Here is a 22,837-nt window from a genome sequence, read left to right as displayed (position 1 = left end):
TGATCATGGCGGATTCTATATAGCTGCACTCAATGAACAAAGTAAGCTGATATGTATCTATATCTAAATATATATGAAACATGAATACTGTAAAAGAAATAAAGAGTCAAGTAACATAATTAAGCAAACTCGAACACCACCATTAACTTAAGAAATTGTATAATGTATTGTTTGTACATTTTATTTGGGTTTTTCATGGTCACAAACATTAAAAAAAAAAATTGTGGCACATGGAGCTTTTTGGCATGTAGAAGGCACGCTTGCCTTTGTCATTATCTTATGGTAAGTTGTAGTATTTGTTTAATAAATCCAAGAAATTTATTTCCTTGAGAATTGAATCCATTGTTGATCAGCCAGCTACAACGCATTATTTTACCAAAGATTGGACCCCTTTGCCCCCATTATTGGACCATTGACTCAAAAAAAAAATAAAAGGTTAACGAAGAACAGTACTGAAGATTGTTGTTGGCATTGCTGATTTTCAACTGTTGTTAAGCAAAGGGTTTTCATTCCTTGTTTAGTTGGATCTCTTGAAGAGGAAAAGAAAGAGCTGGCCTCTACATTTACAGCTTTATTCCAAGCTGTCAGATTCAAGTAAGCTTCAAGAGACTGCCCCTAACACACACCCTATACTCTGCTTTTTGTGCTGTCTTTGTTCTTCTAATATTACATCTAAAACCACCAAAAACTGTTAAAACAAGTTGTTTTGATGCACATATATACACCCAGAGCTTATATGTTTTATCTATATCATTTAATGTAATCATTTTATGTGGATCTCATATTATGTTATTAAGTGCTGCACTAATGTGTGTGTAAAGAAAGATCTAGCAGTTGATGACTAGATCCAATGGTTGGGGCCTATGGTGGCAATAACCAGAACTGTGGTGCGTTCCTGACCTCATGTTGAATTTTATTTGGAGGATTTACAAATTTTGGATATAGCTACAGGATTTAACCAGTTAAACAAGCTTAACTATCTTTGTATTATTATAACTATAGTTTGATTTTTTTAGAAAAATTCTTAAACTTGATCATCAATATGTTAAATTTGATGCAGGGAAAACTAGAGCTTTTTAATGGCTGAACTTGTTGGGACAATTCTTGATGTTTTTAAGTTCATTGGCAGTAAAGCTAGCAAATATCTGAAATACCAACGGGAATTTGCTGAATATGTCGGGATTTCAAACGAGCACAAGCTGACTTGCGTGCTAAGGAGGCAGATATTCAACAGCAATTGTAAAACGAGCATCACTTTGGAAAAAAGCCAAAGCAAGGAGTTAGAATGGATCAAAAAGGTAGAGGAAAAGCTTGCTCATGCTCAACATGTTGAAGACAAAGTTAGTAAAGGAAAATATCTCTTTCGTTCTTGCTTGGGGAAACAACTTGATGAATCGACTCAGGCAATGAAGGAAGTGCATGCTGAAGGTCATTTTCCCGAAATCTTGCTAGTTAATGATCCTTCTACCATAGCGGTTAACCTATCTACAACAAAATTAGTAGGTACAGCTAATGTTAGAGAAGAAATTTATCAGTCTTTAATGGGAGATGATGCTGGAATGATTGGAGTGTGGGGGATGGGCAGAATTGGGAAAACAACCATTATGAAGGGTGTCCATAATAGGTTGTTGAAAGAAAGCAAATTTAGAAAACTGATTTGGTTAACTGTATCCAAAGAATTGGATATTCTAAGGCTACAGAAGAACATAGCAAGTCAATTGGAAAGAAACTTTTTAGATGATGAAGATACAATCATCCGTGCAGGGAAGGTATCAGAAATTTTGAGAAGATAGGGGAGACATGTGCTGATATTGGATGATGTATGGAAAAGCTTTTCTCTTGAGGACGTTGGAATTCTTAAGCCAACATCAAAAAATGGATGCAAATTAGTGTTGACAGCACTTTTAGAAAGTATTGTTCGATCAATGGAGTTTAAGAAAGTTCGAATGCCTTATCTTCCTATAGAGGAGGCCATTAACTTATTTTTAAGCAAAGTTAGACGCGACATGTTGTTGCGCGGAAGCGTGTGAAAGAGTAAAATTATTGTACTGAAAAATCACACTAAGTTCAATTCCCAGGAAAAAGAGGTGGATCACGAGGATCGCTTACATACCAGATCTTTCCTAGCCAGAATATCCCTCTATCGTAATTTAATAGCACAATAAATCACTACAATGACACTTGCAAAATATGCAGAACAAAAAATAAAGAACACTAGAATTTTAACGAGGTTCAGCAAATTTTGCCTACGTCCTCGGGCACTACCAAATATATTTCACTCCAAAAATACAAGTGAAAGTTTACAAATAGGGAGAGAGAACAATTGCCTTAAGTAGAGAATGGCAAGTGTGGGATGAAGAAAGTAAGAAATGGTTAGGCCTATTTATAGTTGAGGTTCAAGGATCAACTTACAATGTCCCTATACAATTAGGGACCAAAATTTGCAATTATCCCATGCCAACTTTTAACCCAACTTGCCAACCAATTTTACTTTCTACTTTCGGTGCCCACCCTTTTTGACTTTTCAAACAATGGGTGGGTTCCAATAATCTCCACCTTGAAGATTTGATTAGGATAATCTTATCTTCACACAATTCTTTCTGCCTTTGACAACAATACTTGATAGTGCCTTCTTCAACTGTTAAACTTGCAGGATATTAATCAAGTTCAAACAATGTTCGAACTTGGTTGCTGTTACCACCTTGGTCATCATATCTGCGGGATTATCTGCAATCTTGATCTTCTGAAGACAAATTTTCCCCTCTTCAATAATTTCCCACACAAAATGGAATCGTACGTCGATATGTTTTGTACGTGCATGATAGACTTGATTCTTTGCTAAATGAATAGCACTTTGACTATCACAATACACGTTAATATGCTCCTGAACCAACCCCAAGGTTTAGCCATACCTTGTAACCAAATAGCCTCCTTTACAGCCTCTGTTACAGCCATGTACTCGGCTTCTGTGGTTGACAATGCAACTGTAGACTGTAGTGTAGACTTCCAACTTATTGGTCCTCCAGCAAGTGTAAACACATAACCGGTGGTTGATCTTCGCTTGTCCAAATCACCGGCATAGTCAGAATCAACGTACCCAATAACACCTTTACCAAGTGTATTATCCTGCTTGAACAGTAATCCAACATCCACGGTCTTCTGAATATACCGTAGAATCCATTTCACAGCTTGCCAATGTCCTTTTCCAGGATTATGCATATACCTGCTCACTATACTAACTGCCTGTGAAATGTCGGGTCTTGTACACACCATTGCATACATCAAGCTACCCACTGCATTAGAATACGGAACTTGCAACATGTATTCTCGTTCCGTATTCGTCGAAGGATATAGTTGTGCAGAAAGCTTGAAATGAGAAGCCAACGGGGTACTTATAGGTTTTGTCTGCTCGTTCATGCCAAACTGCTGTAGTACCTTTTTCAAATACTGCTTCTGAGACAAGCTAACTCTATCATGAGCTCTATCTCTCCATATTTCCATGCCGAGAATCTTTTTAGCTTCTCCTAGATCTTTCATCTCAAACTCGAGATTGAGTTGAGTCTTCAATCTTTCAATCTCAACTTTGCTCTTAGATGCTATTAGCATATCATCAACATATAAGAGCAAGTATATGAAAGTTCCTTCTTGTAGCTTCTGAAAATACACGCAATGATCAAATTTACTTCTTGTGTACCTTTGCCCTTTCATGAACTGATCAAATCGCTTGTACCACTGCCTCGGAGATTGCTTCAATCCATAAAGCGACTTTGTCAGTTTGCAAACCCAATTTTCTTTTCCAGCAACCTTGAATCCATCTGGCTGAGTCATATAGATTTCCTCTTCCAAATCACCGTGTAAAAACGCGGTCTTCACATCAAGCTGAACTAGTTCAAGATCATATTGCGCAACCAAGGCTAGCAAAATCCGAATAGACGAATGCTTCACAACTGGAGAAAACACTTCATTGTAGTCTATTCCTTCTTTCTGAGCGTAACCCTTTGCTACTAATCTAGCCTTGTATCGAATTTCATTTTTATCAGGAAATCCTTCCTTCTTTGCATATACCCATTTGCATCCAATTGCCTTCTTTCCCTTAGGTAGTGTCACCAACTCCCAGGTCTTATTTTTATGAAGAGACTGCATTTCTTCATTCATTGCTTGCTTCCACTTTACACCATCAGGGTTACTTATTACTTCTGTGTAAGTAGAAGGAACATCATCATCTGTAATTGGAAGTGCATAGGCCACTATATCATCAAAGCGAGCAGGCTTACGAATCTATCTTCTTGGCCTTCTATATGCAATTGAATCTTGTTGCTGTAGAGGTTCTTGGGTAGAAACCTCTTCATCATTTGTCCCTTCAATATTAGCTGGATCATCGTTAACCTTTTCAAGCTCCACCTGCTGCAAAGTACTACTGATTTTGTCATCCTTTTGTGAATCCTTGTACTTCAACATGGTTGATTCATCAAAAGTCACATCTCTACTGAAAACAATCTTCCTTGTATCAGGACACTAGAGACGATATCCTTTTACTCCATCAGTTATACCCAAGAATAATGCTTTCTTTGCTCTTGGGTCTAACTTAGATTCTTTTACATGATAATATGCAGTGGAACCAAATACATGCAAAGAATCATAATCAGTAGCAGATTTACCAGTCCACATCTCCATAGGAGTTTTTCCATTTATTGCAGCTGATGCAAACGGTTAATTAGATGGCACGCATATGTAACTGCCTCAGCCCAAAATTCTTTGCCCAATCCAGCATTGGACAACATACATCGAACTTTCTCCAGTATAGTTAGATTCATTCGTTCTGCCACCCCATTTTGCTGTGGTGTATCCCGAACAGTGAAGTGTCGCACAATGCCCTCATCTTGGCATACTTGTAGAAATGGATCGTTTTTGTACTCAGTACCATTATCTAATCGAAGTCGTTTGACCTTTCGACCAGTCTGAGTCTCCACCATCTTCTTCCATTTCAGAAATGCATCCAAAACTTCACTTTTTCTTTTCATTAGATACACCCATACTTTTCTTGAATAATCATCAACAAAAGTAACAAAATAGTGCATACCTCCCAAAGAAGCTACTTTGGTAGGTCCCCACACATCACTGTGAACGTAGTCCAGAATTCCTTTCGTATTGTGAATTGCTGGACCAAATTTTACCCTCTTCTGCTTGCCCAGAACACAATGTTCACAGAATTCCATTTTGCAAGAATTTGCACCTTTCAATAAGCCTTGCTTCACCAATGTCTGCAAAGCTTTTTCACCAGCATGTCCCAATCGCATATGCCATAATCTGGTAGCCTCTGAATCTACATCTTTTGTAGAAACTGTTGATGTTGATCCAATAACTGTACTTCCATTTAAAAAATACAAGTTATTTCTTCTTGTGCCTTTCATCACCGTCAGTTGCCCAGCTACTACTTTTAGTAATCCATCTCTCAAAGTGATTGTGAGCCCTTTAGATTCTAGGGCACCTAATGAGATGAGATTTTTCTTCAGGCTAGGTACGTAGCGAACATCTGTCAAGACTTGGATTGAGCCGTCGTGATTCTTCAATTGGACTGTACCCACTCCCATTGTCTTACAAGCACTATCATTGCCCATAAGAACAATTCCACCTTCTAGCTCTTTAAGACTAGAAAACCAGTCGTTATTAGGACACATATGGTAAGTACATCCTGAATCCAAAATCCACTCATCCGTTTGACATGCCATTGCCATGCCAACCAAGCTAAAGTCTGACTCCTCATCATGCTCCGCTACACATGCATTAGAAATAGCCTTGCCCTTTTGTAGCTTAGGACAATTCTTTTTCCAATGCCCTTTTTCACGGCAAAAGGCACATTCATCTTTGGCGGGTCTCCCTTTGGACTTTCCCCTTCTACCAGATTTGCTGTTGTGTGAACGACCTCTTACTGTTAAGACTTCTGCGGTTGTATCTCTGTGATCTCTTTTATCTTTCTTTCGAGTCTCAGATCTATACAACGCACTACAGACTGCATCAAATGTGATCGTGTCCTTCCCATGAAGCAATGTGGTGGTAAGATGATCATATTCATCAGGAAGGGAATTCAACAACAATAATGCCTTGTCTTCATCTTCAAATTTCTCATCCAAATTTAGCAAGTCTGCTAAAATTTTATTGAATGAGTTCACATAGTCATTCATCGACATACCGGGTGCATACGTGAATCGATAAAGTTTCTTTTTCATATAAAGCCTATTTTCAAGACTTTTCGTTAGAAACTTTTCTTCCAGTGTATCCCATAACTTCTTCGCTGATGTCTCCCTCATGACAGAGTACTTCTGCTCTTTGGCCAAACATAGGCGGATTGTACCACACGCCTGTCTATTGATCTTGGCCCACTCCTTGTCATCCATCTTGTCAGGTTTTTCTTCAAGGGCTATATCTAGCTCTTGCTGACATAAGACATCCAGGATCTCACATTGCCACATACCAAAATTATTGGTACTGTCAAATTTCTCTACTTCAAATTTTGCATTTGTCACAGTAGTCCTTGCTGATGACGATGCTGCTGCCATTTTTCTCCTCAATCCCAACTACTGTATACGTGAACAGTACCGTATACGTGAATAGTGCTGTATACGTGAATAGTACTGTATACGTGAATAGTGCCGTATACGTGAATAGTACTGTAAACGGTCGTATTCCCCAAGTACGAACCTGGCTCTGGTACTAATTGTTGCACGGAAGCGTGTGAAAGAGTAAAATTATTGTACTGAAAAATCACACTAAGTTCAATTCCCAAGAAAGAGAGGTGGATCACGAGGATCGCTTACATACCAGATCTTTCCTAGCCAGAATATCCCTCTATCGTAATTTAATAGCACAATAAATCACTACAGTGACACTTGCAAAATATACAGAACAAAAAATAAAGAACACTAGAATTTTAACGAGGTTCAGCAAATTTTGCCTACGTCCTCGGGCACTACCAAATATATTTCACTCCAAAAATACAAGTGAAAGTTTACAAATAGGGAGAGAGAACAATTGCCTTAAGTAGAGAATGGCAAGTGTGGGATGAAGAAAGTAAGAAATGGTTAGGCCTATTTATAGTTGAGGTTCAAGGATCAACTTGCAATGTCCCTATACAATTAGGGACCAAAATTGCAATTATCCCATGCCAACTTTTAACCCAACTTGCCAACCAATTTTACTTTCTACTTTCGGTGCCCACCCTTTTTGACTTTTCAAACAATGGGTGGGTTCCAATACATGTTGACTAATCCAACTTTAGAATCGTTTATGAAACTTGTTGTGAGGGAATGTGATGGACTTCCTCTTGCAATTGTCACACTAGTTGGTTGTATGAGGGGAGTAACCGATCCTTGTGTGTGGGAAAATGCTATAGACGAATTGAGAGGATACATCAGAAACATCCGCAATATGGAAGATAAGGTGCATGGATGCTTGAAATTCAACTATGAGTGTCTTAAACAAAGAGACCGAGAATGTTTTTTGTATTGTGCATTATATTTTGAAGATTACAAAATCGAAAAAATTGAGTTAATTGAACATTGGATGGAAGAAGGGATTGTAGATGAAATGGAAAGTAGAAAATTGATGGAGAGTAGTGGTTATTCCATCTTGCAGAATCTTGAAGAAAATTATTTGCTAGAAAGGGTTGAGAGGGATTATCATGGTTCCCCTTCTATTTATAAGAATAATATGCATATGCATGATGTTGTTAAGGATATGGCATTGTATATAACATGGAAATGATTTATGGTAAAAGCTCGTATGCAGTCAAAAGAGTTACCAAACGGGGAAGAATGGAGTGAAGATTTGGAGAAGATTTCCTTAATGCACAATTTCATCTCAATAATTCCTCAAACTATAAAGTTTCCAAAATTCTCAAAACTCACAACATTGTTGCTCTCACATAATTCATTGATAGAAATCCAAGAATCTTTCTTTGAGCACTTTCCGAACCTTAAGATTCTTGATCTTTCTTATAACCTTTTTAAGAGTTTGCATAACTCTATTTCTAGTTTGGAGAAACTCGAGGTATTGTTGCTTAATTTTTGTTTCGAATTAGAGAGTTTTCCTTCTGTATTGAAGCTTCAAGCTTTGAAAAAACTGAATCTTTAAAGTACTGCAATCAAATAAATCCCTCAAGGTTTGGAAATGCTGGTGAATCTTAGATATCTCACTCTTGGATGTACCTGGCGCTTAAAAAAGATCCCTACTAGACTGTTGTCAAAATTATGTCGGCTTCAATATTTGGTAATACATTCAAAATTAAATAACACAAAAGAGATGAGAGAATTGAACAAGTTAGAGGTTTTTGAAGGCTGGTTCAGTAACGTGGGTGACTTGAGCACGTATGCAACTCATAGAAAAATGCTTTATGCATACTTCATTGTGGTGTACCCTCGGAACAATGATATGTTATACCCGATAGGATCAAATTCTATGAAATTGGTCAAATTTGATGGTATTGAAATCAATTTTGGAGATGCAGTTGTACTTTCTTATGATATTGAGCAATTACGTCTAAGCTGGTGTAAGGGTGTGAAAAGTTTAAGCGATATTTGATTGAGGGATGCAACTGATCTGAAGAAAATTGTAGTTGAGACTTGTAATGAGTTGGAGGCTGTATTTTCATCCAAATGCCATCTGCTTCAAACACTCGAGTCTGTTGGAGCTAAGTGCAACAAACAACAAGGTTCAACAGAAAGCTTGCCGAACAAGAATCGTGACTTGCGGCAGAAACAAAGCAGAAAAAAGAAAACAAATTTAAAGCAAAGCTAAAATAGAGAGCATATGGATGAAAACTTGTTGAATTCATTCAAAAAACTGAAAATGGCATAAAGCCAATACATAAACAAGTTTACAACTTGACAAAACAGTAGGTTAACCTAATCCCAACCTACTACCACTAAGCAACTTGGTAACTTGAGCTAATTGACTTGTACAAATAAACAAAGCTGATTTATCAGCTCAATCACCATCAATTTTACATCAAACATAAACCTAACATAGTTGAAATTCAACTAAGTTACATTACATCAACTTAAAATACAAAATAAAACGAAAACATGCTTGCTGGCTTGATAAACTAGCTGCTTCTGCATGTGATGGCCTCGACTATTTTGGTTGCTGCATGCTGACCATTGCTTCAACACTCCTCCTTGGTTAGCATGTTGCAAACTTCCATCTTAGCTCTCAGATATTGAAACTTTGAAACACTGAGTGCCTGTGTTAAAATGTCAGCAATTTACTCTTCAGAACTGCAATGAACCAGTTTAATAACACGAGCTTGCTCCATTTCTCGAACTGCATGAAGCTTGATATTGAAATGCTTGGTCCTCCCATGAAAAACAGGGTTCTTTGCAATTGCAACAGTAGATTGGTTATCACACATTATCTCTGTTGCTTCATTTTGTTCATGGTTAACATCTTTCAAAATTTTTCTAAGCCATATGGCTTGATTGACTGCTGCAGCAGCAACCACATATTCTGCTTCTGCAGTCGATTGAGCCACTACTCCCTACTTCTTTGAGCTCCAGCAAACCATTGCGGCGCCTAGGTTGAATGCATAACCTGTAGTACTCTTCATGTCATCCAAATAACCAGCCCAATCACTGTCACAATAGCCAACCAGCTTCAAGTTCTCAGCCTTGGTAAACTGCATTCCATAGGACAAGGTTCCCTTGATATATCTTAGAACTCTTTTTGCAGCTCTAAAGTGACTTTCATTTGAGCAATGCATGAACCTCGAGAGTAGGCTTACAGCATACATTATGTCAGGTCTAGTAGCAGTCAAATACAACAAACATCCAACTAGACTTCGATAGGTTATTTCACAAACCTTTTCATGCTTATCTTGGCTCGATAGTTTTTCTCAATTCTCCATTGAGAATTTGTTGAGAACCTTCATAGCAAAGGTCTTTTGACTTAGCCAAATTCCTGTTTTAGCTTGAGTTACTTCCATACCTAAGAAATAAGACATCAATCCCAAGTCTGACATCTCAAAGTGTTGTTGCATTTTGGCTTTAAAGCTGCTTAGCATCTCTCGATCTCCTCCTGTCACCAATAAGTCATCGACATATATTGAGACAATGAGCTGAGTTTCAGCACTAGTCAATTTAACATACAGAGTTGGTTCGCTGAGACTTCTTTCAAATCCCAGACTGGTCAGATAACCATCTATTCTGCTATACCAGGCTCTTGGAGCCTGTTTCAAGCCATACAAGGCTTTGTTAAGCTTGTACACCATTTCTTCCTTGCCAGGTACCTTGAAGCCTTGAGGTTGCTCCACATAAATCTCCTCTTCAAGGAATCGATTGAGAAATGCTGATTTTACATCAAGTTGGTGTATCAACCACTGCTTTTGTGCTGCTAAGGCAACTAGCAGTCTGATGGTATCTAGCCTGGCCACTAGTGCAAAGGTTTCCAGGTAGTCTGATCCATACCTTTGACTAAACCCTTTCACAACCAGTCTAGCCTTTAACTTGTTTAGGCTACCATCAGCATTGTTCTTAACTCGATAAACCCATTTAACACCAATAATTTTCCTATTTGCTGGTCTTTCAACCAGACTCCAGGTCTGATTCTTTTCAATCATCCTGATTTCTTCAATCATTGCTTGCTTCCAGCCTTCCTGGCTTTCTGCTTCTTCAAAGAAACTTGGTTCAACAGTAGCCACATGTGCTCTTTCATAGACATCAGCCAGTGATCGAGTGCCTCTGATTGGAACATCATCTACATCCATTTCAGATGTGTTTTCATCATTTTCAGCTTGGTCCAATACCAGGTCTTCAGCCACTGCCTCAGGTTCAGCCTTCTCCCAATTCCAGAATCCTTTTTCATTGAACACAACATCTCTGCTCACCAGAATTTTGTTTGTACCAGGTTCTAGAATTCTATAGCCCTTTTTAACCATGCTGTAGCCAATTAGAATCCCTGCTTGAGCCCTTTTATCTAGCTTGATTATCTTCTCAGCTGGAACTTGAGTGTAGCATAGACAACCAAAAGTTTTGAGATGAGCAAGTGATGGCTTGAACCCAAACCAGGTTTCAAATGGAGTCTTCTGAGCTAGAGCCTTGGTTGGGAGCCTGTTTTGGAGGTAAACTGATGTATTAACTGCTTCAGCCCATAAAGTTTTAGGCAAGTTCTTCTCAAATAGGAGACTTCTTGCCATGTTCATCAAGCTTCTGTTTTTCCTTTCACTGACCCCATTCTGTTGGGGTGTATACACATTAGTCAGCTGGTGTTTGATGTCTGCTTCTTCACAATAGGCTTGGAACTGAGCTGAGGTATACTCAGTTCCATTATCTGACCTCAGTGCTCTAAGTTTACAACCAGACTCAGTTTCAACAGCAGCTTTATACTTCAAGAACACAAATGCAACTTCTGATTTCTGCTTTAGAAAATAAATCCAGCAGTATCTTGTAAAGTCATCAATAAAAAGAATAAAGTATCTGCTTCCTTTGAGAGACTCAGTCTTCATTGGTCCACACACATCAGTGTGCACAAGCTACAGATTCTCTGATGCTCTCCATGTTGTGCTTGTAGGAAATGGCAATCTTGCCAATTTTCCTTGTTGACATATTTCACAAAGCTCATCATTCTTTACTGAATCAATGAAGTTTTCAGCAAGCCCTTCATTGGCCATCCGAGCTATGGACTTGTAGTTTGCATGTCCAAGCCTCTGGTGCCAGAGTCTGGAGTCATCAATGGAGGCTATGCAGGCTGAATGCAGGTCATTTGGCCAGTCTACTTCAAAACATTTGTGTCATAGTGACTGTTATGAGGTTTGATCCACTTGGATCAGAAATTTGACATTCTTTCTGCTTGAACACTACTGAGTAACCTTTCTCAAGTAGTTGAGTTATACTGAGAAGGTTCCTATCGATTTCAGGTACTAGAAGTACATTTGAAATGATTTTGCCACCTGTGGGAGTATGAATCAGTACATCTCCTCTTCCTTTAGCATTTATGAACTGACCATTTCCAATTTTTACCTTAGTTTTACAGGTTCTATCCAAGGTCTTAAAGATGGTTGCATCTGGTGATATGTGGTTTGTGCATCCATTGTCTAGAAGCCAGCCCTTTGAGCCCTTCTTTTGATTTGATGCACATGACACAACAAAAACATGTTCTTCTTGATCACTGCTCTCTTCAGCTACTCGAGCTTCTGCTTTTTGTTGATGAAACTGATTCTGTCTTGGTTTGCTTCTATTTTTGCAAACCTTTTCAACATGGCCCTTTTTCTTGCAGTGTTGGCATACTGCATCTGGTCTAAACCAACATCTGTCTTCTGGATGACCAGCTCTTTTGCAATGTCTGCAGAGTTGATCACTGCTCTTAGCAGCATCAGGCTTAGACCTGCTTTTCTAGAGCCTTTTGCCTTTATGAGCATTGAAGCTCGAGGCCTCTTTTGTTTTGGCTTGAAAAGCCCCTTCCTGGTGCTCCTCTTGTCTGCTAGCTCTTCTTTGCTCTTGTGGATACAAGGCATTGATTAGCTCAGTTAAGGAGATAGTTTTCAAGTCCTTTGAGTCTTCGAGAGATGAAATTTTGGCTTTATACCTTTCTGGTAAAGTGGACATGACTTTCTCAACTATTCTAGCTTCACTAAATTGCTCTCCAAGGAGCCTTATGCTATTTACAACAGCCATAATTCGATCTGAATACTGCTTGACTGTTTCTTCATCTTTCATTTTGAGATTTTCAAAATCCCTTCTCAAGTTGAGCAGCTGTTGTTGCCTTGTTCTCTCAGTCCCCTGAAACTCTTCTTTTAGCTTGTCCCAAGCCTCCTTTGGTGTTTCACAGGCCATGATCCTCATGAAGATCACATCTGTCATACAGTTTTGTATACATGACATGGCCTTGTGCCTTTTTGTTCTTTCATCCGTGTGTTGCCTTATCTGAGCAACTGTTGGATTGGCTCGAAGAGGTGCTGGCTCAGCATCTGAGTTAACAACTTCCCATAGGTCGAATGCCTACAGGTAAGTCCTCATTTTGACTACCCAAATGTTGAAGCCCTCTCCATTGAAGACAGGTGGTAAAGCTGGTGAAAAACCTGATGAAGCCATGGTTCTTGATACTGAACTACAACAGGTCCTCTAAGAATAAGGCTCTAGATACCAATTGTTGGAGCTAAGTGCAACAAACAGCAAGGTTCAACAGAAAGCTTGCCGAACAAGAATTGTGACTTGCGGTAGAAACAAAGCAGAAAAATGAAAACAAATTTAAAGCAAAGCTAAAATAGAGAGCATATGGATGAAAACTTGTTGAATCCATTCAAAAAACTGAAAATGGCATAAAGCCAATACATAAATAAGTTTACAACTTGACAAAACAGTAAGTTAACCTAATCACAACCTACTACCACTAAGCAACTTGGTAACTTGAGCTAATTGACTTGTACAAATAAACAAAGCTGATTTATCAGCTCAATCACCATCAATTTTACATCAAACATAAACCTAACATAGTTGAAATTCAACTAAGTTACATTACATCAACTTAAAATACAAAATAAAACAAAAACATGCTTGCTGGCTTGATAAACTAGCTGCTTCTACATGTGATGGCCTCAACTGTTTTGGTTGTTGCATGCTGACCATTGCTTCAACAGAGTCTCTAATACTAGAATATTTACTAAATTTGAATGTCATAGTTGGAGCCGGTGTCCAAGAATCATCAGTACGCACATTTTCCTTGCTTAAAGTGATTGCGATAGTGGATTGTCATAAAATAAAGAAATTGCTTGCAGCTGACTGGGTTCTACACAACTTGGAAAATCTCAACATTTCAAATTGTCGTAAATTGAAAGAATAATAACAGAACCCGAAGGAGAAGGAATGGGTACAAATAACGATTCTATTGAAGTTTGGCTTCCATGCAGCACATGCAACATCAAATTGCAGAACAAGCTGCCCGATCCATGCATGTAGCAGCTGAAGCACATTGCTGCTATTGTATTTCATTTTATTTTGTTACTTTAAGTGTTGTTACTTAGTCAGATTTGAACTAAGTAGGTAACATATTTGATGCAATTAGGTGAAGCCTGAACTGATAAATCAACTTTACAAAGTGTACAAGTTTCAAAGCACAAATCAAAAGTGGCCTCAGTATTCTGGAAGTTCAAGGCTGCAGCAGAAACAAAAACATGTTGCAAACTGAAGACATTGAGGTCAGATAATGGGATAGAGTATAACTCAGTTATGTTTTAGGGCTTTTGTGACGAAGCTAGCATCAAGCACCAACTCACCAACTGCTGCACACCTCAACAGAATGGTGTTAGTGAAAGAAAGAATAGAAGCTTGATGGATATACCAAGATGTTTATTGTTTGAAAGAAATTTGCCCAAGACCTTGTGGGCTGAGGTCGTTAACACTGTTGTATATCTTCAAAACAGGCTACCTAGCTAGCTTAGGATTTGAAAGAAGCATTAGTGAGCCAACCTTGTATGTGAAGAAGGGAGGTAATGAAACACTACTCATAGTGTCCTTGTATGTTGATGACCTACTGGTGACAAGAGAAAATTCTGCAATGTTGGCTGATTTCAAAGGCAAAATGGAAAAAATGTTTGAGATGTCTGATTTAGGACAAATGTCTTACTTCCTTGGCATGGAAGTGTCTCAAACTCAGCAAGGGACCTTCCTAAGTCAGAAGGCATTTGCCTTGAAGATTTTGAACAAGTTCTCCATGCTGAATTGTAAAGTAACAAGCACACCAGTTGTTGTTGAAGAGAAGCTGTCAAGCCAAGGTGATTTCAAGAAGGTTTGTGAATCAACTTATAGGAGTTTGGTTGGATGTATGCTCTATTTGACAGCCACTAGACCAGACATTATGTTTGTTGTAAGTCTACTATCTAGATTCATACATTGCTGAATGTGAAATATTTATAGGTTGCCAAAAGAGTTCTCAGGTATATCAAAGGTACACTAAGCTTTGGAATGATGTTCAGCGAAGTTGATAGCATGAAGCTACTTGGTTATGCTGATAGTGATTGGGTTGGATCAGTGGATGATATGAAGAGCACCACAGGGTATCTGTTTACCCTTGGTTCAACCAGTTTTTGTTGGAGTTCAAAGAAGGAAAATGTTATTGCTCAATCAACTGCTGAAGCTGAGTATGTAGCAGCTTCTAGTGCTATTAACCAAGTCATTTGGCTAAGAAAGATCATGATAGACTTGAATCTACACCAAAGGGAAACAACAGAGATTAAATGTGACAACCAATCTGCTGTTGCTTTTGCAAAGAATCTAGTGTTCCATGGAAGAACAAAGCACTTCAAGATTAAGTTTCATTTTGTTAGGGAAATGGAACAAGCTCAAGAGTTGAAATTGATTCATTGTAATTCTGAGGATCAACTTACTGATATCTTGACAAAGCCCCTTCATGTGTCAAGGTTCGAGCATTTGAGAGTCAAATTGGGAGTATGCAGCATGCAAGCCAAGGAGGAGTGTTAAAGTTTGGCTTCCATGCAGCATATGCAACATCAAATTGCAGAACAATCTGCCCAATCCATGCATGTAGCAGCTGAAGCACATTGCTGCTATTGTATTTCATTTTGTTTTGTTACTTTAAGTGTTGTTTTGTAACTTAGTCAGATTTGAACTAAGTAGGTAGCATATTTGATGTAATTAGGTGAAGCCTGAGCTAATAAATCAGCTTTGCAAAGTGTACAAGTTATGTTTAACAAGTTTCAATGTACTTAGTGGTAATAGGTAATGTTTAGGTAACAATTTGCTTATTTTGACCAGCTTATGTCTGGTATATGTATTAGAATTATGCCATCTTTCAAGTTAATGAAAATTCATCAAAATTCTTCATCTAATTCTCTCTTAATTCTTTGATTCCTTTAATTCTTCAAGCCCGATTCTGTTTTTGTTTGCTCAGCAAGTATCGAGCCTTCAAGCTCAAGAAACTGCATGTTTCATTCATCTTTGTTCTTAGTTCCAACAGATTCCATCAAGTTCAATTTTCCTAAACTGAGGACTTTAATTTTGTCCAATCTACCAAAATTGAAGGGCATTTGTAGTGAAAATGCAGTGATAGTTTGTAATTTTCTCCAAGCCATTGAAATAGATTACTGTCTCAAGGTAAAGCGGATTCCTCTCTCTCTTCCACAGCTTGAATCTCCTTCTAATACCCTCCAAGAAATCTGTGTGTATCCAACAAATTGGTGGGAATCAGTGGAGTGGGAGCATCCTATTCTCAATGTTAAGAATGGTTTTCAGCCTTTCCTCAAGTCCTGCAATCGCTATGAGGATTGGTTTAGAACTCGGTTGGAGCACACAAGGTACGAATATAAATATTACTAGCTGCAAACATTTAAGAGAAGAATGAGGAGGAAGAGGAGGAGGTTGTGGTGTTGTTTGCTTTGCAATTCTAGAGGTGTACGTCTTATTTTCTTAACATCAGTGTAAAATAAGAATAAGATTCTCAACTACTATTCAATAATTAATTTTTTAAATTTAATTCTAACTTCAATTCATTTACTTTTACTTAGTCTAAGGACTGAAAATATTTAATTAACAGAAAATTAATTTTTTTAGTAATTTAAATTTTGTTAAACATGTTTGATAACCATAATAAAAATTACTAGTTAATTTTTTTTTACAGGAAAAAATGTAGACACAGATGAGTAAGTAAGGATCTACTTTTCACTTAATAAAGAAGAAATTCAATTGTTTTTTTTATATTTTATTTTATAGTATTTCATTTAAGATTATATTATCATTTATCATATAGATTTTATAACTTAAATTTAACACTTAATTCTTTTTAATACTTATTTTTTTAACACCTAAATATTACTCTTGCTTGAACTCAAAAGTCTAAAACAAGAAAATTTAAGGAGAGTGCTGATGTACATCATTCCCTCCTCTGCAAGGTATATCAACTCTCTGCTTAATTTTTCAAGTAACTATTTTGTCTTGACCATATATTTCCCACGATTTTTGAATTTTCGTAAGCCAATCATGTTACTAATTAAGTAATAAATTTGTCTAGGTTTCAAATTTATCGACATAAAATTTAAGATTCATTTCCTATATTTATAATCATTTTCCCTTTCCTCCTTATACTGAATTTGTTCATTTATATAAAAAAAATCACAAAAGTAGAGGTGGTTCTGTTTAAAAAATAGAATTTTTTTTTAACTCATTTTCCAAATCTAAATTTTCATCCAAATTCTTCCATTTTTCGAGCGGACCTTTGAGTATGGGCAGATAGCTTGATTCATTATCAAGTTACTTTACAATATTTGGCAATGCCAACAATGCTTGAAATTAATTCTCCAAATGTCAGAGACATTAGTAATTAATTTGTTTTCGAACTTCACCATGTATTTGCTTGATCTAATGGGATAAAAAAGTTGAATCAAGAACCGGTGGTAGTACCAATTTGAAAATAGGGATTGAATCACTTGACCCATAAACTAATACAGACCAGTTGAACCAATTGAATTAGGTTTTTTTAATTTTATTTTTATTTTTATAATTTTTTAATCATTATATATATAAAGATGATGCTTTTTTTTTACTACATAAACTTAATAGATTTACTAACTATTGAACTAATAAGGATATCTACTTGAAAAAATTTGTAATTTAGGTATTATTTATGGTAAAAAAATGTTTAACTACTAAAACAATTATTAATGGCTTTATAAATAGACAATAAATTTTAGTGAAATGACGTCAATCAAAATAACGTTAGAAGAATTGACCCAATAACCCCCCCCCCTTCTCTCCTAAAGCCACTTTTACTACTATTGGACTATCTGAGTATTGACTCAAAAAAGAAGGTTGACGAAGAACAGTACTGCATATTGTTAAGCTAAAAGGTTGTGAAGGAGGACATAATTTGATTGAAAATTAGGTCAAGGTTATAAATGAATTGCTTGATTACGGTGAACTTGAAACAAAACATCTTGAGACTGTGAAGTTCAAAATAAATTGATAAATAATTGACATTTGTAACATGGAAATTAAGGAAGAGTACTGTTGAAATTGTGGCTAACCATGCTGCTGTGATTGAAGAGCTTGTAGCTTGTATGCATGCTGCAGCCCGTATGCTTGCTGCAATAACAAGATTTTTGTTTAGTTACATTGTAATTATGTTTGGTTGAAAGTGAAAATGCTTGTTAACAACTTGATGTGTTAGGTAGATGAAAATATACATATATATGCATTACATATATAAAAAAAATTTACTTCAACTAAAAATTAAAGGTAAAAATATATCAACAGTCTATCTTAATTTTAATATTGAGTAAATTAATCTCTCTAAAATAATTAGAAGAATTTAATCCCTGATAATTTTGAAAGTGAGCAACACAGAAATTAATATTTCCCACCAATTATACGTAATTTTGATTGATATAATAATAAATTAAACTTTTAATATTTATATATTTTATCAATTTGATCCTAATTCTAAAAAATTAGAATTTAAAAAAAATTCAAAAAGAATATATAACAAAATTTAAACTTCAAGTATATAAATAGATAAAATATGTCGTGTTCAAAGTCTGCTTCAATTTGATATGAATATACGACAAATAAAATAAAAGAGTCTTTGCAAGTTGTGTTCAAAGTCTGCTTCATTGTTTTTTTTTTTTTTTTTTTTTGCAAATTTTTGCAGTCCATGGTCAGTCTAGAGAACTCTAGTGGATTACCGGAAACTCCAAAGCCTTAGATACAGATTAAAGGGAAAAAGAAGAAGAAGAAGAATTTTTTTACAAACTTAAAAACTCTGCCCTTTATCACATCAATTCAAAAATATAAAACTTTGGGACTTCTTTTTCGTCCAACTTATATTATTTTTTCTTACCACTGCAAAATATCAAGTTCGTTCCTTAAATTTCCATGTTTTTCAATATTTTCTTCATGTTAGGTTTTAGTTTATATTCATTGACTTTAACTTTTTAAAATAAAATTTGATCTGCTATAATCAATGATCAGTTGTATATTCATTGAACTTTAGGAAACAAAGTAGATTAAAATTTTAAAATAACAATAAGATTCCCAACTAGTATTCAATATTTAATTTAGACAACACAGTTGAAATGTTCAACTTTAGTTGAATTCATTTACTTTTATTTAGACTATGTCCTGTTTGGCTGAAAATTAAAATTTTTTGATAATCCACAATTAAAATTATTCAATAATTTTTTTTTTAAAAAGTTAAGCAAAAAGAAAAAGGTTGACGAAGAACAGTACCGCTTATTGTTAAGCAAAAAGGTTTCAATTCCTTATTCAATTGGATCTGTTGAAGCGGTTAAAAGAGCTAAGCATTAGCATTTGCAGCTTTAATCCAAACCGTCAGATTCAGGTAATTAAGCTTCAAGAGACTGCCCCTACAGCATACATCTTATACTCTACTACTTGTGATGGCTGTGTTCTTCTCTTACATTGTGAAAAACAAGTAATATTGACACACATATATGCACCCAAATCTTATTTGATCTTAAGTAGGCTATATGTCTTATATCACATTATTTAATTTCGTCATTTTTATGTGGATCTTACATGTATGTTAGTAAGTGTTGCACTATTGTGTGTGTAAAGAAAGATTTAGCAATTGATAAGTTAGATCTAGTGTCAACGACCAGATTTGTGGTGTGTCTTGTCCTTTTTTGTGAATTTATTTGGAGGATTTACAAGTTCTGAAAAAAGGATTCAGCCACTTAAAATAGTTTGACTAGCTGTATTTGAATCATTATAATTGTAGTTTGATTTTCTGATTCTTGAATTTAATCAGGGAAAGAGAAGCTTTTTAATGGCTGAACTCATGGGGCCAATCCTTGCGGTTATTAAGTTCATCGGCCGTCCAGCTAGAAAATATCTAAAATGCCAGAGGAAATTCACTGAATACGTTGCTGATTTCAAGCAAGCACTAGATGATTTGTGTTGAAGACTGGTTAGCATGCAGCATTGAACACCACCATGCAGGAGCAGCAGTTGCACGAGAAAGCAAGGGTGTTTAACTTCATTTTGTATTTTTTTGGTTTATATAATGTAATTTAGTTCATTTTGAACTATGTTAGGATAATGTTTGATGTAATATTGATAGTGATTGAAGCTGATTAATCAGCCTTAGTCATTTGCACAAGTTATTATTCCAATTTACTAGGATACTTAGTGGTAGTAGGTATTGTTTAGTTAACCTACTGTTTTAACATGCTAGAAGCTTGATTTATGTATTGGCTATAAGCCATTTTCTGTTGATGAATGAATTGAATCAAGTTTTCATTAAAAACTCTTTCTATTTTTCTTGTTTTTTTTTAAATTCTGTTTTGATTTTTCTGCTTGTTTCTGCTGCAAGTCACGACACTTGCTGCTCAAGTTTCTTGCTGAAACTTGTTGTTAGTTGCTCTCAGCTCCAACAATTGGTATCTAGAGCCATATTCTTAGAGGACCTGCTGTAGTTCAGTACCAGAAACCATGGCTTCATCAGGTTTTTCACCAGCTGCACCACCAGTCTTCAATGGAGAAGGATTCCATATCTGGGTAGTCAAAATGAAGACTTACCTACAGGCATTCGACCTATGGGAGGTAGTCAATTTAGATGGTGAGCCAGCACCTCTCAGAGCAAATCCAACAGTTGCTCAAATAAGGCAACATGCTGATGAAAGAACAAAAAGGCACAAGGCCATGTCATGCATACAAAACTGTGTTTCAGATGTGATTTTCACAAGAATCATGGCATGTGAAACACCAAAGGAGGCTTGGGACAAGCTGGAAGAAGAGTTTTAAGGGACTGAAAGAACAAGGCAACAACAGCTGCTCAACTTGAGAAGAGACTTTGAAAATCTGAAGATGAAAGAAGAAGAAACAATCAAGCAGTATTTAGACAGAATTATGGCTGTTGTAAATAGCATAAGGCTCCTAGGAGAGCAGTTCAGTGAAGCCAAAATAGTGGAGAAAGTCATCCACCTTACCTGAGAGGTATGAGGCAAAGATCTCATCTCTCGAAGACTCAAGGGACTTGACAACCATCTCCCTAACTGAGTTAATCAATGCCTTGCATGCACAAGGGCAAAGAAGGGTCAGCAGACTGGAAGAGCACCAAGAAGGAGCCTTCTAAGCCAAAACCAAGCCAACATCGAGCACCTTTGCTCACAAAGGTAAAAAGACTTGGAAGGACAAGTCTAGGTATGAAAACACAAGAAAGAGGGATCAACCCTGCAGATACTGCAAAAGGACTGGTCATCCTAAAGCAGATTGCTGGTTCAGACCAGATGCTGTATGCCAGCATTGCTAAAAGAAATGGCATGTGGAAAAGGTTGCAAAAACAAAGGCAAACCGAGACAGAACCAATTTCAGCAACAAAAGGCTGAAGCTCGAGTAGCTGAAGATAGCAGTGATCATGAAGAACAGGTTTTTGTTGTGTCATGCTCAACAAACCAAAAGAAAGGCTCGAAAGGCTGGTTGCTGGACAGTGGATGCACAAACCACATGTCACCAGATGCAACCATTTTCAAAAATTTGGACAGAACTTGTAAAACCAAAGTAAAAATTGGAAATGGTCAGTTTATAAAGGCTGAAAGAAAAGAGGATGTGCAGATACACATTCCTGCAGGCAACAAAGTCATCTCGAATGTGCTATTGATGATTGAGATTGGCAGAAACCTTCTTAGCATAATTCAACTGCTCGAGAAAGGTTACTCAGTTGTGTTCAAGCAGAAAGAATGTCAAATTTTTTATCCAAGTGGATCAAACTTCATGACAGTCACCATGACTGATAAGTGCTTTGAAGTGGACTGGCCAAATGACTCACATTCAGCCTATGTTGCCTTCATTGATGACTCCAAGCTATGGCACCAGAGGCTTGGACATGTCAACTTCAAATCGATGGCTCAGATGGTCAATAAAGGGCTAGCTGAAAGCTTCACCAAAATAGTGAAAAGTGATGAAATCTGTTAAGTGTGTCAACAAGGAAAGCGAGCAAGGTTGCCATTTCCTGCAAACACAGTATGGAGAGCATCAGAGAAGCTGCAGCTTGTACACACATATAAGTGAGTATATGTCACTTTTCAAGATAGCATAGTCGAGCTGCCAGAAATAATGTGGTAATCCGCCAAAATTAAATAGTGTGGTCAAGCCACCAAATCAGTTATGTGGTTATACCACAATTTAAGTCATCCCAAGTTGCCTGGCAACTATGACCCGTCACCTCGGATTACCTGGCAATGATGACTTACTAATATCAATATGCAACTAAACTGCCGGAATGCTTCCTCTGGCACATCATTATCTCACCCCAATGCACATGTCAGAACATATTACATACTCAAATGCACATAAATGAATCATGATTAACCATATTCTCAAATTACAGATCAAAAGTAAAAATTATACCACAAAGATGCTCTCAAATGTTACACATACAATACTAGTATTTCATATCATACTTTTAGAAATTACATTAATATAGGCAGAAAATCAAATTTCATATTCATAATATATACATAATACATTTTGGAACCTACGAAATAACTAATTTTGGATCGCACTTCAAATACAACCATGACAAAACTTTACAAAAAATGAGCCCACATGCCCATGTGGCCTACACAGCTTGACACATGGTTGTCTGGCATAGTGAATTAGCTTCACGTCGTTCGCTATTTTTCAAGATTTTTGTTAGACACCTGAACGTTTATGATAATCTACAATCCAACACATTTTAAACCCTAAAACCAGCAATCGAAACAACCAATTGTCAATGATAAAGTAAATTTGAACACTAATTTGACCACAAGCGAATATATGAACGACTTAAACGCAAACCAAAAACAGCCCCAAAAACGGCAATAAAAAACCCACCCCTT

General features: G+C 36.7%; 1 pseudogene; it reads left to right on the top strand.

The window, feature by feature from the left end:
- The first annotated feature begins 955 nt into the window (after positions 1–955).
- On the top strand, positions 956–2,044 carry LOC121223437 (putative disease resistance protein At5g05400; annotated as a pseudogene).
- The last annotated feature ends 20,793 nt before the right edge of the window (positions 2,045–22,837 follow it).

Source organism: Gossypium hirsutum, chromosome D11 (assembly GCF_007990345.1).
Source record: "Gossypium hirsutum isolate 1008001.06 chromosome D11, Gossypium_hirsutum_v2.1, whole genome shotgun sequence".
NCBI lineage: Eukaryota > Viridiplantae > Streptophyta > Magnoliopsida > Malvales > Malvaceae > Gossypium > Gossypium hirsutum.
Note: the sequence above shows the minus strand (reverse complement) of the source record. Positions and strands in the feature narration are given on the sequence as shown.